The following is a 14558-nucleotide window of genomic DNA, read 5'->3' as shown; positions in this document are numbered from 1 at the left end:
TGCATTTTTGGCGTTGCTATTATTTCTTCCTTAATTTGAATTTCGTGAACCCCCATGGCCGGGTTGTGCTAGGAGCATACTACTTTCTGGTATATGTGCTCCCAACGTAAAAATGATTAAATCATATGGGAACATATGGTACTTTAATACACGTTTCTTCCTTCCTGTGTTTTTTATGTCCAATGCTGCACAGCAGGCCCGTTTGAAGGACCCGTTCATGGGGTGGGTTTTCGAAATTTAAATTTAGCTAAAAATAATAATTATACCAAAAATAAACAACTAACAAGAAAATGAACTCATAACCATTTTCTTGCTCATAATTATCACACAAACTCAAAAAATAAAAAATTTTACTGATAAAAAAAATCAAAATTTCCAAAACAAATCACAATGAAAGTTTCAAATAAATGATATTTTCGGGAAGTCAATGATAAACTTTCAAAATGATGTTCTTTAGGCTGAACTAGAAATTTGCTTCAAACAAATTTTTAAGCAGTTTAGTTTTCAAATTTGAAATAAATATTTCCATAACAAAGACGAACAAAAATGTGAATCCTTAAATAAATTTCAGATCAGGTAAAACATTAACCATGATAAATTGTTAGGAAAATGACAATAATTGTTATTCACTATTCACCTTAATTCACATTTCTTTTCTTCATTTTCAACTGAAGGGTTGATTGTAAAAATCCGCTGTAGTGTTTTGAATTTGAAAAAAAATTAATCGCGATTTGAAATTTGAATCAAGTTTATGGTTTGGAATAAAAAAATTCAAAATTGAAAAACATAGAAAAACTTATCGAATATATTTCTTAAAATTTAAATAGTTTGTCTTTAAAATTCGATAAATTTATTTCAAAATTTATAAAAACTGTACTGTAAAATTTGGTTAAATAATTTAAACATAAAAAAATATTTGAAGTTGAAAATGTTGAAGTTTTTGAAGTTGAGTTTTTAACATTAAATAAGGTTTTTTTCAATAAACATGACTTACCATTAAAAAAGCTTGTTTATAAAATTTAATTGATAACTCAAGGGAACAGAATTTTAGTACTTATGTTTTAAAGATTGATTTGATAGATTTAAGCGTTCTGAACTCGAATCTTTTGTCAAATTTGAACTAGCATATTTAGTTTTAATTATATGAACTTTTAAAATTTGTCAGTTTTGATTGAAATCAATCATTGATAACTGTTTAACTATCCAAACCACATTTAAAAATGAAATCTGATTCTGTCTTCGTTTATTATATTTCATTCAAATAAGAAATAATATTTTGATGATGAAGATGATGCATGTTCTAAAAAAGAAATATTCAACAGTTTTTAAAACTTGGGAAAGACATCATTACAAGTAATTTTGACATTATTGTCAGAACCAAAATCCATTTGGTTTAACACTTCTTTACAAATTTGTTAAATGAGAAAAAGTAAACAAATAGAAGACTTCTAAAATTTTTATCGCAGAACTCAGTGACTCAGTGAGTCTTGATGAAAGTCGATTATTGATTCAAATATTTTATTTTAAAATGTTATGTTTTTGTTTTCTAGTTTTGCATTCTTAAATAATTTTGACCTGTTTTGAAACGTTATTTCAATAACAAATTCTTATAGAAAAATTGCATAATTTAGTTCAGGGCACCCAAATAAGTCAAAATTAGGTTTAAAATTTTTGGCCTGTGTAATTTATCAAAACCATCAAAATTGGTTTCTTAAACAAAACTTCATATCAGCACAACATTTTCAAAGACATAAATGGTTCTATTTTAAAAAAAATTTTAGTAATAAGGTAAAGGGTATTAGATTTTAGATATTTTGCTAATTTTGTGAGAGTAAAACGCATGTTACATGGTTTCCAACTTGTCGATGTATAAGATTAGTGTTCGATTGATTAATTTTGAAGTTAAAATGGTTCGTTTCAAACTCTAGTCTTGTTTAGTTACAATTCTACACTAAAGACGAGGTAGGGTTCTTGTGATTCAAGTTAATAGTTTCAATACAAAAGATTAATCGAAATTTACAATTAGAAATTAGTATCAAGTCATGAACGTCATAAAGTGTCATAAAATTAAATGTCTTGTCTTGAGATTCAAGAGTAAATTCCGCCGGAGGCGAGCCAAATTTCTGACTTGCGTGTTAACACTTATTTTTAAACACCTTTTAATGTGTATTTTTTCGAGACTATATATAGGACGTTTCGGCTTCTCAGTCATGTATTTTTGAACAAAAATTAGAAACAGCACATTTTCTCAGTGTCCTACGTTTCGGCCATGATCTTGGCCATCATCAGGGATATAGAGAGTGTACTGTTTGTCAAATGGTAATTATTCAATTTACACTGATCGGAAGGAAAAAAGGAAAAACAACAACAATACAATAGCCAGGATTCTACCATTTGACAAACAGTACACTCTCTATATCCCTGATGATGGCCAAGATCATGGCCGAAACGTAGGACACTGAGAAAATGTGCTGTTTCTAATTTTTGTTCAAAAATACATGACTGAGAAGCCGAAACGTCCTATATATAGACTACATTCACCAGTCAAAAAAATCATATATTTTTTTCGAGACTACGGTGAAAATTTTACTTAAACCTCTAAACCCCCCCCCCCCCCCCCGTTCGCACGGCCTTGCTGCACAGTAAGTACGTCCAAGCAAAGATGATTAGAAAATGTACTTTTACTGCTCACCGAGTTGTTAACATAATTAGGATTGCGAAGAAATCTTACTCGAAAAAAAAGATATACACCGTCTTAGCCGATTTAGGCTTTACAGACTGAACAAGTGGCGTGGACAACCTAAGATTAACATTTAACACCCCGTACCGAGATAGTAATCGAACCCATGCCATCAGTGGGCCAGCGATTACCGTCTTACCACGCTAACCACTTCACCACCGAGACGTACGAACCAAAAATTCAGCACTTTATATCTCAGAAACCACTACACCATATACTTAAAATTCAGTATCTTTGAGTTACCGAAAGTGTAGTGTTTAATTTTGTAAAATAAAATTACATTCCTAAATTCCTTACACATGAGTTATGTAAGCTTCTAAAAGAAGCACACTCGTGACTTGCGAAAAAACGAGATACCTATCTCGTATTCGGTCCGCAATGTGTTAACAAGATCTGGCTGTTTATGTATCATAAGCATTAGCATAAGCAAGCAATTTGAAATTCTGCCAGATTTTTGGGGAAAACGCCCTAATTTTCACGGCCCGGATAAGTTGAAAAATCTGGAAAGCTTAGTTTAAAAACATTTTCATTTTGTAATCAAAAATCGTTCTAATATTCCGTACGATTTTTTTTTCGCAAGTTTTTCCCTTAACTTGAATTAAAAGTTCATTGTTACTGGCTGATAGGTTACATTAAAGTTATTGAATAACAATTAAACATTTAGGTACAAATAGAACAAATAAAATCAATAAACACAATTTTCCCTAAACTTTGATATAACTATGAACATGAGTTTCACATTCAAAGCTGCCTGCACGGAATACCCGTAGAAATCAATTTAATAAAGATGATATAAAACTGAAACAACTTTCCTTTCTCATTGCCTTTGAGCGGCATAATACGGACAACGAGAGAAAGAAACAAAAAGAATGGGAAATTTTCCAGAACGATTCAAACGAAGTCAGTGATGATGATGATGGTGATGATGATGATGACGGTGGCAACGAAAGCGATTACGATGGCAAGAGAGCGTGGCAAGAAGTGAATTCAATCAAAATATGATCTTGTAATGAGTTTGCCCACTGCATCCCTAGTCCCCCATCTGCCGGTCGTTAGGACTATTCAAAATTTTCCTTCGCCCTCGATGATTTCCACATTTTGGCATGGCCGCATGCTACATTGCTTTTAGTACCCGATTCTACTAGTGTGGGTGATGAAAATAAGCGCTTGCGCAGTTCTTAAATTTACCCCTTTGGACTGTTCTCTTCGTTCAGCACGTGGTTGATGTTTCACTGTTGGTGGTGATGTTGTGGGGTAAAAGCATTCCGAAGACAGTTAATGCATTATTTGGTTGGAGCTGCTTTACGTATTGATTGTGATTTTAATTTCACTCAGATTTCTGCCACTCATTCATTGATAAACTGATTGGATAGAGAAATCTTTTGATTGAAATTATTAAAAATTTTCAATTCAAAATTAAACCATGTCAAATAAGATAACATGTGTACTACCGATCGAATGGGTGGATAAGCATAACGCAAAGTTAGAGGGGCAAAACAAAAAAGTAAAAAAAAATTTAACATTTTTAAAGAGCGAAACAACGTCTTCAACCCTTTGAATCTCATTGAATCCATCCTTCATCCTTTTGAAATTGAATAACGTTCTTTCTTCTTATAAAAGTTATGTATAGGTAAAAGGGCATTCTATCCGCATTGCGTTATTCATTGAAAAAATATGGGCATGTCTTGAAGGTCGAAACTATCCCGTTCCAGAATTTGTCATTTTAAGGATTTTTTTATTTAAATATGTCTTTATTTGTATGAATTCTTCATTACATTTATATTACATTATTACATTAAATAAGGTGTTCAGCTCTATAATTAACTGTTCAGAGTCCTACAGTTAACTAAATAACATTTTTTTTATAAGACTTTAATTTGCTGAGCGCAATCAAGTATTTTATGAAGAAGAACATCCTGTAATGGCGAAAATATTTTAAACTTAAAACTAAAAACTATCCTAAAATAAAACTTATTATAAAGAGAACGAATCTCTGCGATAGAAGACTGCATCGATTTTCCTCTGTAGTTAGAGATGATTATGTTGGGCATCTCTTCGATCGATTCAATGCCCGCAATCCGATGAAGATCTTCGGTGCTGTGCCAAGGAAGCCGCAAAATCATTTTCAGAACCTGGTTCTGAATCCTCTGGATGACTTTCTTCCTCGTTGTGCAGCAGCTAGACCAAATGTAGATTTGCATCTAATTTCTCTGGCACAGTCGGGATTTCCTGTTGATGAGAGAATAAAGAGTTTTGGTGTATTTATTACATTTAGATTGAATATCTTCAATGTGATTTTTAAAAGTAAGATCCCGATTAAGTGTGAGTCCCAAGTACTTGACGTGATCAGACCATTCTAATGAAATAAAATGAAATGTCATGGAATGATTTTCATTAGGTTTTAAAAATTGAGCTCTTAGCTTATGGCTAAATGAAATAAGATGAGTATTAGAAGCGTTAGGAGTTTTAGGAGCGTACCACCCGTAAATTTCTACCTTTGGCTGAAAACAAAGTATCATCAGCAAAAAATCTTCTACCTTTTCCTTCTGGTACATCAGGAAGATCAGAAGTAAAAATATTGTATAAAATCGGCCCAAGTATACTGCCCTGAGGGACACCAGCACTAATGGGTGTCCTTTCAGAGCATGAATTTTGATAGCTTACTTGTGAGGTCCGGCTAGTCAAGTAATTTTGGATAATTTTGGTGAGATATAGACAGGAAAATCTAGCCTACATTGAGCTCTGGAGCAGGCAGAATTCTCTTCATCCCAACCCGAAAAAGACTCAAGCTATCATCTTCTCCAAGACTGATTCACTAACCACGAGCAATGATATAGTTCTCTGGAAGTGGTCTCTAAGGTATATCTGCACGCAAAAGAATTTAGAATTAATTTCTACGGGATTTTTCACGTAAACTAAGATTTCGATGCATCATATCGTTTCTACGTGGATCTTGTAGTAACCACAGCAAAACCACAGTGTATCAAGGACGCCCCGGTAGTAACTACTTTACTTACACATAACTTACTCATAAATTTCACGTAAAGTCTAAGCGGATAATTTCAAATCCGTTTTGTGCATTCTCCTCCAGCATTTGGTGGTAAATTCATTTTAGAAAATGAAATTGAGGTCCGTCATTGGCTTCTTTGGTGGGACTATCCGAATTAGATGTTCAACGACAAGGTAAAATATGTTTTATTCAAAAAATACTTTTGTTATTTATGCATACTTTTAAATTTTTACAGGATTCCTAAAAGAAAGCTGTGTTGCAGGATGTACAAAAATAAAAGTGTTTTTTATATTTAATAAGTGTAGTGTTAGTGATAAACATGTTGTGCAAAAATTGTGAAAATAAAGGTAATTCACAAAAAAATAAGTTTTTTAATCGTAATGAAAAATAACAAAAATAAGAAGTAAAAAACCCCCCTCATTTTCATTCCGATACTAAAAACATTCCCCGTGACTTTCATAAACAATCCGCGTTGAACTCACAAAAAATTCCCGTAAAATGTAGGTGTTTCCCATGAAGCACAAATTCTTATCCGCGATGCCAGGTAAATGTTTGACGTTTTGTAGTAAGGAAAAAAGGTAAACAAAAGGGTGTAAACTTTCGATGAATTTCAAAACTCATTTTACTACGGCTTTTTACTTCAGAGATCTTTTAAAAAGTACGTAGAATCAACTTTTAGGTCTTCTTCTAGTGTTTTAAATATTTTTCGAAAAAATATTGATAGCTACTAAGCGATAAATTGAGTTTCAAAAACTGGTGTTTTTCTTGCGATTGAAAACACACCTAAGTATTTTAAAAAAATTTGAATGAAAAAGCGATATTTTCACAAAAACATTCATTCAAAAAAAATTGTTGGAGATATTCGTAAGCTAAATTTACGAAAGTTCTGTTTAAGAAAGCATTCTAAAAAAGAAAAAACCTGGTTGAAAAACTGGAATTTCATCCTGTTTTCTGTTAACCAAAGTAACAAATTTGATGTTTTTTTCTGGAATCAATGGAGTGTTTGACTTGTTTTTCGTACAGGAAGAAGATTTAAGATGATTTAGATTTTTTATAGATTTATTTTAGAGTGGTATTTCATTTATGAAAAATGCACTTCTGGAATGTCTGCTCTTATGTGAGAGCTGTTTGCACATTTTTCGAAAAAATTTGTAAAAAAAGCGGATGTATTTCTGTCGGCGTGTCTTGCAAGTACCTTTTCATGACAAAATTTTGCCCAATCATTATTAAAAAATGACATTAGGAGCTAATTCTCTTTTAACTATATGCCTGTTCCTAAAAGCTTCCCAAATTCTCTAAACTCTTGTATGAAGCACTTTGTAGCGCTACTGTTTGGTCAATATCTCGCATAGGGACGCGTTTACGTATTGATTTCGTAGCATCTACGTGAAAGTCAATTGGATAAAAATTATGTAATATTCCACGTAGCCACTACGTGCAGATTATTTTGGGTGGGGCCCTCCGGACATTTACAGGCTTCGAGGCAGTTCTTCCTATAGCGAAACGTATCAAACTGGTACAAACAGCTGCAAATGCCCTGACAAATAATAAACTTTCATGCAAATTTGTCGGCAAAAACAAATTTAAATTTGGCTGGAACATTCCCCCTAGCCGTTGCCATGTAAAATTTTTGACCGAGGATCTACACGAAGTCAGCCTTGACAAAGGTTTCATCGTCCATCAGAACACACCCGTTGAGCTTGGTCAGCACCTGGTCGTATAGCTTCCACGGATTTTGGTCACATTATTCTGTTTTATGGTCCAATTTGGCTGTTTACCAGCTCGATACAACTATGGGCAGCACCGGATTTTCTGGCCAAATCAACGTCCGACAGATTGGAATTTTTCTTAATCGTCTTCAAAATCATACCACGCAGTTTCCGGCCGATAGTTCATCTCCGACGATTGGATTGAAGCATCCGAATCGTTGTCAATGTTTCCTTATACCGTTTGAAAACGCGCCAACCATACGGTATATCTGAGCAATTTTAAGCTGTTTAGCTAGCCTAGATGCAGACCACAATGCATTTTCTAAAAAACTGTGCAGAAAATTTTCCCTTTTCGGCTTTTATTTTGATTTTTTGCAAAGTACAGTTGATTTGCAGAATGTCAATAATACATACGTGAAGTGACAAAATTCCCGACACTTGGGTGCCAAGAACTTCCGAATCAGTTCACAATTCTAAATGAAGCAAGCTTTAAAACAATAGATTTTTTGATTTTGTTTGGTTCTGGCATAAATTTTTATCTTTAATAAACGATTACAACTCTTTTCATAAAAATGTTCAGTTTTTTGTCAAAATGTAAAAAAAAATGCTGCAGCGAATTTCTATTTGCCTCGCCTAGTATAAACAGAATGAATTCACGTCACAATTTTAAAGAGGCATAACTTTGTTTATCTTTTTCCAACCAGAAAACTACGTGTATCTAATTATGGGTAATCAATTCGTTTACGACTTGTTCTAAGACATAGATGTTCGATTTTCTCAGGGAATACATTAAATTACATACGGTGATATGTGTTGAAATAAAAAAAAGATCAATTTTAGCGTGAATTCAGTAGGTCAATAAGAATGATAGCAATTCCGAAAAGTCCGGAAAAGTGAATTCAGGTCACGGAGGAATGTTTTCATTGACTGACTTCAAATGATTGTTCTCAATTTTTAAAACGCAATATCAACTAACCTTGGGGTAGTGGACATGATTTGATAAAACTCCTCACGCCAACTATTAAATAAAAAAAGAGAAAAAAAATTAACATGTTTTATTTGCTCAACGTTGCTCATCGGTATCTAAGAGTTTGTCGAGTACTTTTTAATGGAAACTTTTATCTTTTAGTGATGTAACACCTAATGTTCGATACACACAGAAAAAAATTTGACTATTACGTGTCGCTGAAAACTGCAACCCATAAAATAAATCACCTGTAATTAACAAAACCTGTAATTAACAAAACCTGTAATTTTAAATTGTTTTCCTTGAAAGTTAACTAAGATTAATTTATTATTACAGCAAATGTCCTGTATAAAAGTTGTACACTTAAAATTAAATGTCACGTTATCATGTTTTCGACCTGTAAAATTACGGTAAATGTCCTGCTCCTTTTTATTACAGGACATTTGCGTAATTTTTTCTGTGCAGGAATATATCACAATGTAAATGTTAGGTTTGAATTGAATTGAATTGATTTGAGGCGAAAATTTTACATTGTGACCGTAGTGATACGGATGAAATTGTTTTCGTTCCATCCGTTGAAATATATGTACGAGCAGCAATCATTGGACTCCAAGCCATTGGACTAAAACGAAATCGACAAAAACAACAGACAGCTAATTTCATTGAAAAAGACCAACAAAACTGGTCGAAACGTCAGGTTTTTAAAAAACCACTGTTGTTTGATCTAAATCCAAGACCGAAAAAGTCAAAATTAAATTACTGTATATCAGGCATGTCAAACTCGTTTAAGTGTGCGGGCCGCATTAAAAATCTTTCATTTCCAAAAATAATATTATTTCCTCTCGTAGCAAAAAAAAAATCTTTTTAAAATTTTGTGGCAGGAAAGCCAGCGTACTTCTGTGTAGTAGAGAATTTTGTGATAATTTAAGACGGGGCTACGCGGGCCGCATTAACACATGCGGCCCGCGAACCCCCAGTTTGACATGCCTGCTGTATATCGTGCTCGGTCGATAACATAAACCATATATAACAATTTTAATTAACTTTGCTCTTCTTATAAGCATTCAATTTTAAGTGTTAAAAATGTTAAACACTTGAGTTTAAAACCAAAAAGGAATTCCAAATGATGTTGATCTTTTATTTTTAAAGTTCCATTAGAGCTGAAAAAAAAAACTCTAAATCTCATCTTACCTCAAAGACCGTCGCTACGTATCAATTTCCATGAAATCTTACTTTATTCGATTAGTTTGACCCGAAAAAAAAGTAAAATCAATCCCTGCAACGATTTCATCCAATTAGGCGAGGAAGGTTTCCCCGTTCATCCGTCCCCGGCATAGAAAACTCGACAGAAAACAACCACAAAACAACAGTAACAAAGCAGTAAAAGCAGCAATCTCTCGCGAAGCTCCGCCCAACACCCCCTTTTTCACATTTTCTCTCACACTGCATGTTCTTCCACCGGCCATTCTTTGCACAATGAAAGCAAACAAGCAATGTGCTGGTGCAGTTTCATTGTTCTCGAATTCGATTCAACCGAAGTTCGACGCCTTCTCCAGTTGTATTGGTTTCATCCCAAGGGGGGTAGATTTCTCAAGATGTTACTCTATTCTCTCGCTTTGTGGTTCTCCCTCTCTCTATCTCTGTCTCATTCTTTCTTTCACGTTCTTTTCCCCTTAATAAAAGTCGAACAATGGCTTTGTGGAAGAAAAACTTACGAACACACACTGACGAAGCACAAGGCTTGGAGCGCACTTGGTCTTGAGACATTTTCGTGGTTTCTGGGAAAACTTTTCCCTGAGCTGTGTTGGTGCTGAAAATACAGCTAGAGTGTGTGAAAATTGATCACGAACAAGAAGAAAGCTCAACGATTCAATTGTCCTTCTGCCCCAGAATGGAGGAGATAACACATGCATAAGCGTGCCTAAAAGTGAGGAAAATTAAGTGATAGGATTTCCACCGTACTTATGGAAAAGATTCTTCCTTCAACTTCTTCTTCGACTGATTTGAAATAGCGCACCAATACCGTTTCGTTTCCAAATCGCAATGCAATATGTGGGACTAAGACCTAAAAGAAGGAAACAGAGCGAGTGTGCAGCAATATTCGTTTGGCATCACGCCCAAAGTCCGTCGTAAGTCAATATTCCAGATTAAATTGCTTGGTTTTTAAATTTAGAAATTAAATTGATTCAGTTAAGCAATTTGATGTGCCGTGCTTGTGCTGATTTTGTCGAAGCCGATAGTCGGGCGTTTCGTTTTTTCTCGAAGCTTTATGATATGGAATCGTCTTTTGACCGCACAATTCACATTTTTTCTTTATATATGAATTAGAAGTTTCACTATAGTATAAAATTTTTTAGGATCATAATCAAACTGCAAAAAAATATTGAAAGAAAACCTTTTTGACTAAAAATAATGTTTTCACCCCTTTCATCGTTAGAAACATAGAAACAGAAGAATGCCGTCGGCAATGGAGCAATCCATTTGAAGGAACCTACATGCTACCTTAGTTATATGTAAGTTTCTTTATAAAAAAACTGTTTCTGTGAAATTTTGCCACTTTAAAGATACAATAAAATTTAGTTAGGCAAAATCGGGTCTCTAGTACGCAAAACAGAGTGCATTGCTCGACTTGAAAAAAAGGCAACACTTAAGCGACTAAAGTAAAAATAAAGAGGCGTCATCTGATCCTTAAGAAAAAAAATACATAGAGTAAAGTGGGGCAAGAGTACGCAGGCGGAAAGAGTACGCACTAGGCTTTTACAGTAAACGACAACACTGGAACTAGCAACACTGTACCGGTTTGACAGGTCATCGAGTCAGCTGATCATATGTGTTTTTGTTTGTGGTTTGGTTCACGCACGTCGGAGAAATGAGATAAGTTTTAGTTTTTCCAATTTTTATGTAATTTTATGCGTATTTGGAAACATTATTACGCTTCGTGGAAATTCGCTAATCAAATCTGCATACGTGACAAAGGACACATAATTAATATAGATTAAATCTGTGGAACACTCATGCCAGGATATGATCGGAATATTTAGCACTTGTAGCTTTTTTCACAAATGGTCGTAGGGGGCAAGAGTACGCACGTTTGGTGGGGCAAGAGTACGCGTTGGTTTCCTTCGTCTTTTTGATAGCATTTGGAAAGCTAACCCAAAGAATAATCATGTTTTCAATAATCAGGACGTACAAAGGGAAAACCAGCCGGAAGATTTGCTCTCCTGAGATGCTGGAAAACGCCAGCCAGCGGTTGAAGGACGGAGAATCGAAGCGCCGGATTGCTGAAAGCATCGGGACTTCGGAATCAACCTTGCGTAAACGCCTTAAGAAGGTAATCAACAGAAGATATTTTTGTATTGAATTGTGAATAACAATCATTTTTCTCGACCAGGGATTCGGTGCTGAAAGCCATGGACAATTCACTTCAGTTTTTACCCCTTAGCAGTCAGAGGATCTCGTAAATCACTGCAGAGCGCTGCACAGTGCTTTTTACGGTCTGACTTTCAGTGATTTGCGTCACTTCGCCTTTGCCTTTGCTGAAGCGAACAGCGTTACTCATAAAAACACTGTTTTATTTTTACTATTGTTTATGAAATAAAGGTTTTGTTTTGTTTAATACCAGAACCAGAATGGAATACAATGAGTTTATTATATGCGTACTCTTGCCCCACCTCATGCGTACTCTTGCCCCACTGGTGGGGTAAGAGTACGCTTTGGTAATTTTTGAAAAATATGATTTTTTATCAATGTTTACAAACATAATCGAAACTTTTTGCGTCATACAATCAAGGTTAAGAGCCTTGCTTTAATTTGGTTTAATTACTATAATCGATACTTTGTTCCTTGAAGAGATACAATAGGTACACAACTAAGTGCGTACTCTTGCCTCACTTTACTCTATATAGAAACCCTACGGTTAGATACGTCAGATGCATGCAGCACTGGCACATTCGTTCCAAATCTCTAGTGTATCATTTCATAAGGGCGAAACTGCCAAATATAAATAAAATATAAAGTTAACGGTTATTCTGGATGTACTGGTTCCACTGTAATAAATTAACGTGGAATCATATTAAAATCATATCAATAATATTGTGGGTTGAGATATAGCGCAGTTGGCAAGTCAGTTGCTTCCTGAGCAGATGTCCGTGAGTTCGAGCCCAAGAGTAAACATCGAACACAGTTGTACCCGCCAACTGTAACGTTGATAAAGTCGCGAATGCCACAAAGATGGTAAAACGACTATAATCGAAACAAAAAAAAAATAATCATATTCAAAACATTCAAAAAACTTCAAAAAAAATTAATTAAATTAAATTGGCCGAAACTACCGGTTGATGCATTTTCTTTGAAAGGTGAGATTACCCCTATTCAAAATGGGGTTAATTTTTTCTATTCGTGTGTGGTCAATAGGTGTAACTTTCTGAATACAATAAAAAATTTAAATTTATCTTTAAAGTTTTGTTCTAGTTTTTGTGACCAAATATGAATTTAAGAGTAAATTAAAAATGAGCATCAATTTTTGTTTAATCCTTAGATACGATTTGAGCGCTGCTGATTCTATGAAAATTTTAAATTTCAAGTAATTCATATCACTTTCTTCTTGTATGTTTTGGAACAATGTTAAGATTTTGTTCAGTTTTTCCCAAATTTATCATAAAATCGTTAAATAATTGTAGTTGAAAGTATGAGAAGAAATAGAGAGAAATTGAAATATTCGCTTTTGTTTTTCTCCTTAAAACTCGACTGAATATTCGACCGAATATTCGATTCATCAAATAAATGAAATGGTCAATATTCGGTATTCGGCCGTACGTCGAATACCGATGAATCTGTATTTAAAAAAAAGATTTGATTTGATATTCCGAGTTTTCAAACGCGTTTCTCTCGTTTCCACTTAACAGTTAGTTTCGCCAGTTTTAAATGTTACACGATGTTCCAATGACACTAGTTTAAAAAAATAAAAAAAATCGTGAACTTCATCGGCTGATACACATTTTTGATGTAAAATCGAGCGCTGAATCCGAATATGAAATTCAAAAAAATCTCAGTAGAACAGTTTTTGAGTTATGCATTAAATATAAAATTTTTGGAAAAATAAAAAAGTACTTGTACTTGTATTTGAATATCACGGATTGCATAGCGTTAATTTTAAATCTCTTATTTGCATATTAAAGATGATTAAATTTGCTATCGATCATTTGAACTTCATTTTTGCGTATGATCAACAGTATTGTTGATATAAGTGTGATATAAGTGAAGTCGTGTAAGAAAAACTAACGAAAAATGATTTTTAAAAAGAAAATTAAGTTTTATCGACAGTTTTAGAATTGATGATAACATTTTGAAAATCTGATTTTTCATGGATCGTAAATTTGTATTTAAAACAATTGACTCTATTCTTGCATCCCTGAAACCTGACTCTCGGTTCTAAATGCTTGAAGACGTGAATATCCCGATAAACAAGGAAATTTGTCCAGTTGTCCAACGATATTTAGATCTATTAACATGCTATGGTTGTCGTGTATCTAACACACATGCAACTCGTCCAGCCAACAGCAACATACTAGACCATGCGATATGCTCAGATTCATTAGCTGATCAAATATTGAATGAAACCATTTGACATCAGTGACCACAGCCTGGTGTTGACCACAATTAATTTAAAAAAAGCAAATTCGTATCAAATACTAGAAAAAGTTATCCTTCAACACAAGCAAATGAATGCAGCTTTCCGAAGAGAATTCAAAAACATACAAGCGTGCAATCCGTCAGAGAAACTTATCAAATTTTAGAATTATACACTTTACTGAAAGAGAGGTTCTCAAAAACAGTATCGGTTACAATAAAAGTGAAAGGTTATTGTCCATGGATGTCGTTTGATGTGTGGAAATTGATGAGTATTAAAGACAGAACTCTTGCCCGATGCAGAAAATACCCCGCCAATGCAGAGTGGTGCAGAACATCAATCTAGCTGTACGAAATTAATAGCGTCCAGGGATGAAGAGATAGACATTTGATGTCTTGAGCAGGCTTCCGAAAAGTACAGCTTTGCTATGACAGCCTTTTTCTTGGCAAACAAACTGTCTCGGTTTTCCTTACCACTCGGTTCGCTGCTGTACCGTCGGTAAC

This window comes from Uranotaenia lowii, chromosome 2 (genome assembly GCF_029784155.1).
Source record: "Uranotaenia lowii strain MFRU-FL chromosome 2, ASM2978415v1, whole genome shotgun sequence".
Taxonomy (NCBI): Eukaryota; Metazoa; Arthropoda; class Insecta; order Diptera; family Culicidae; genus Uranotaenia; species Uranotaenia lowii.
The sequence above is the reverse complement of the archived record's forward strand: the minus strand, read 5'-3'. Positions refer to the sequence as shown.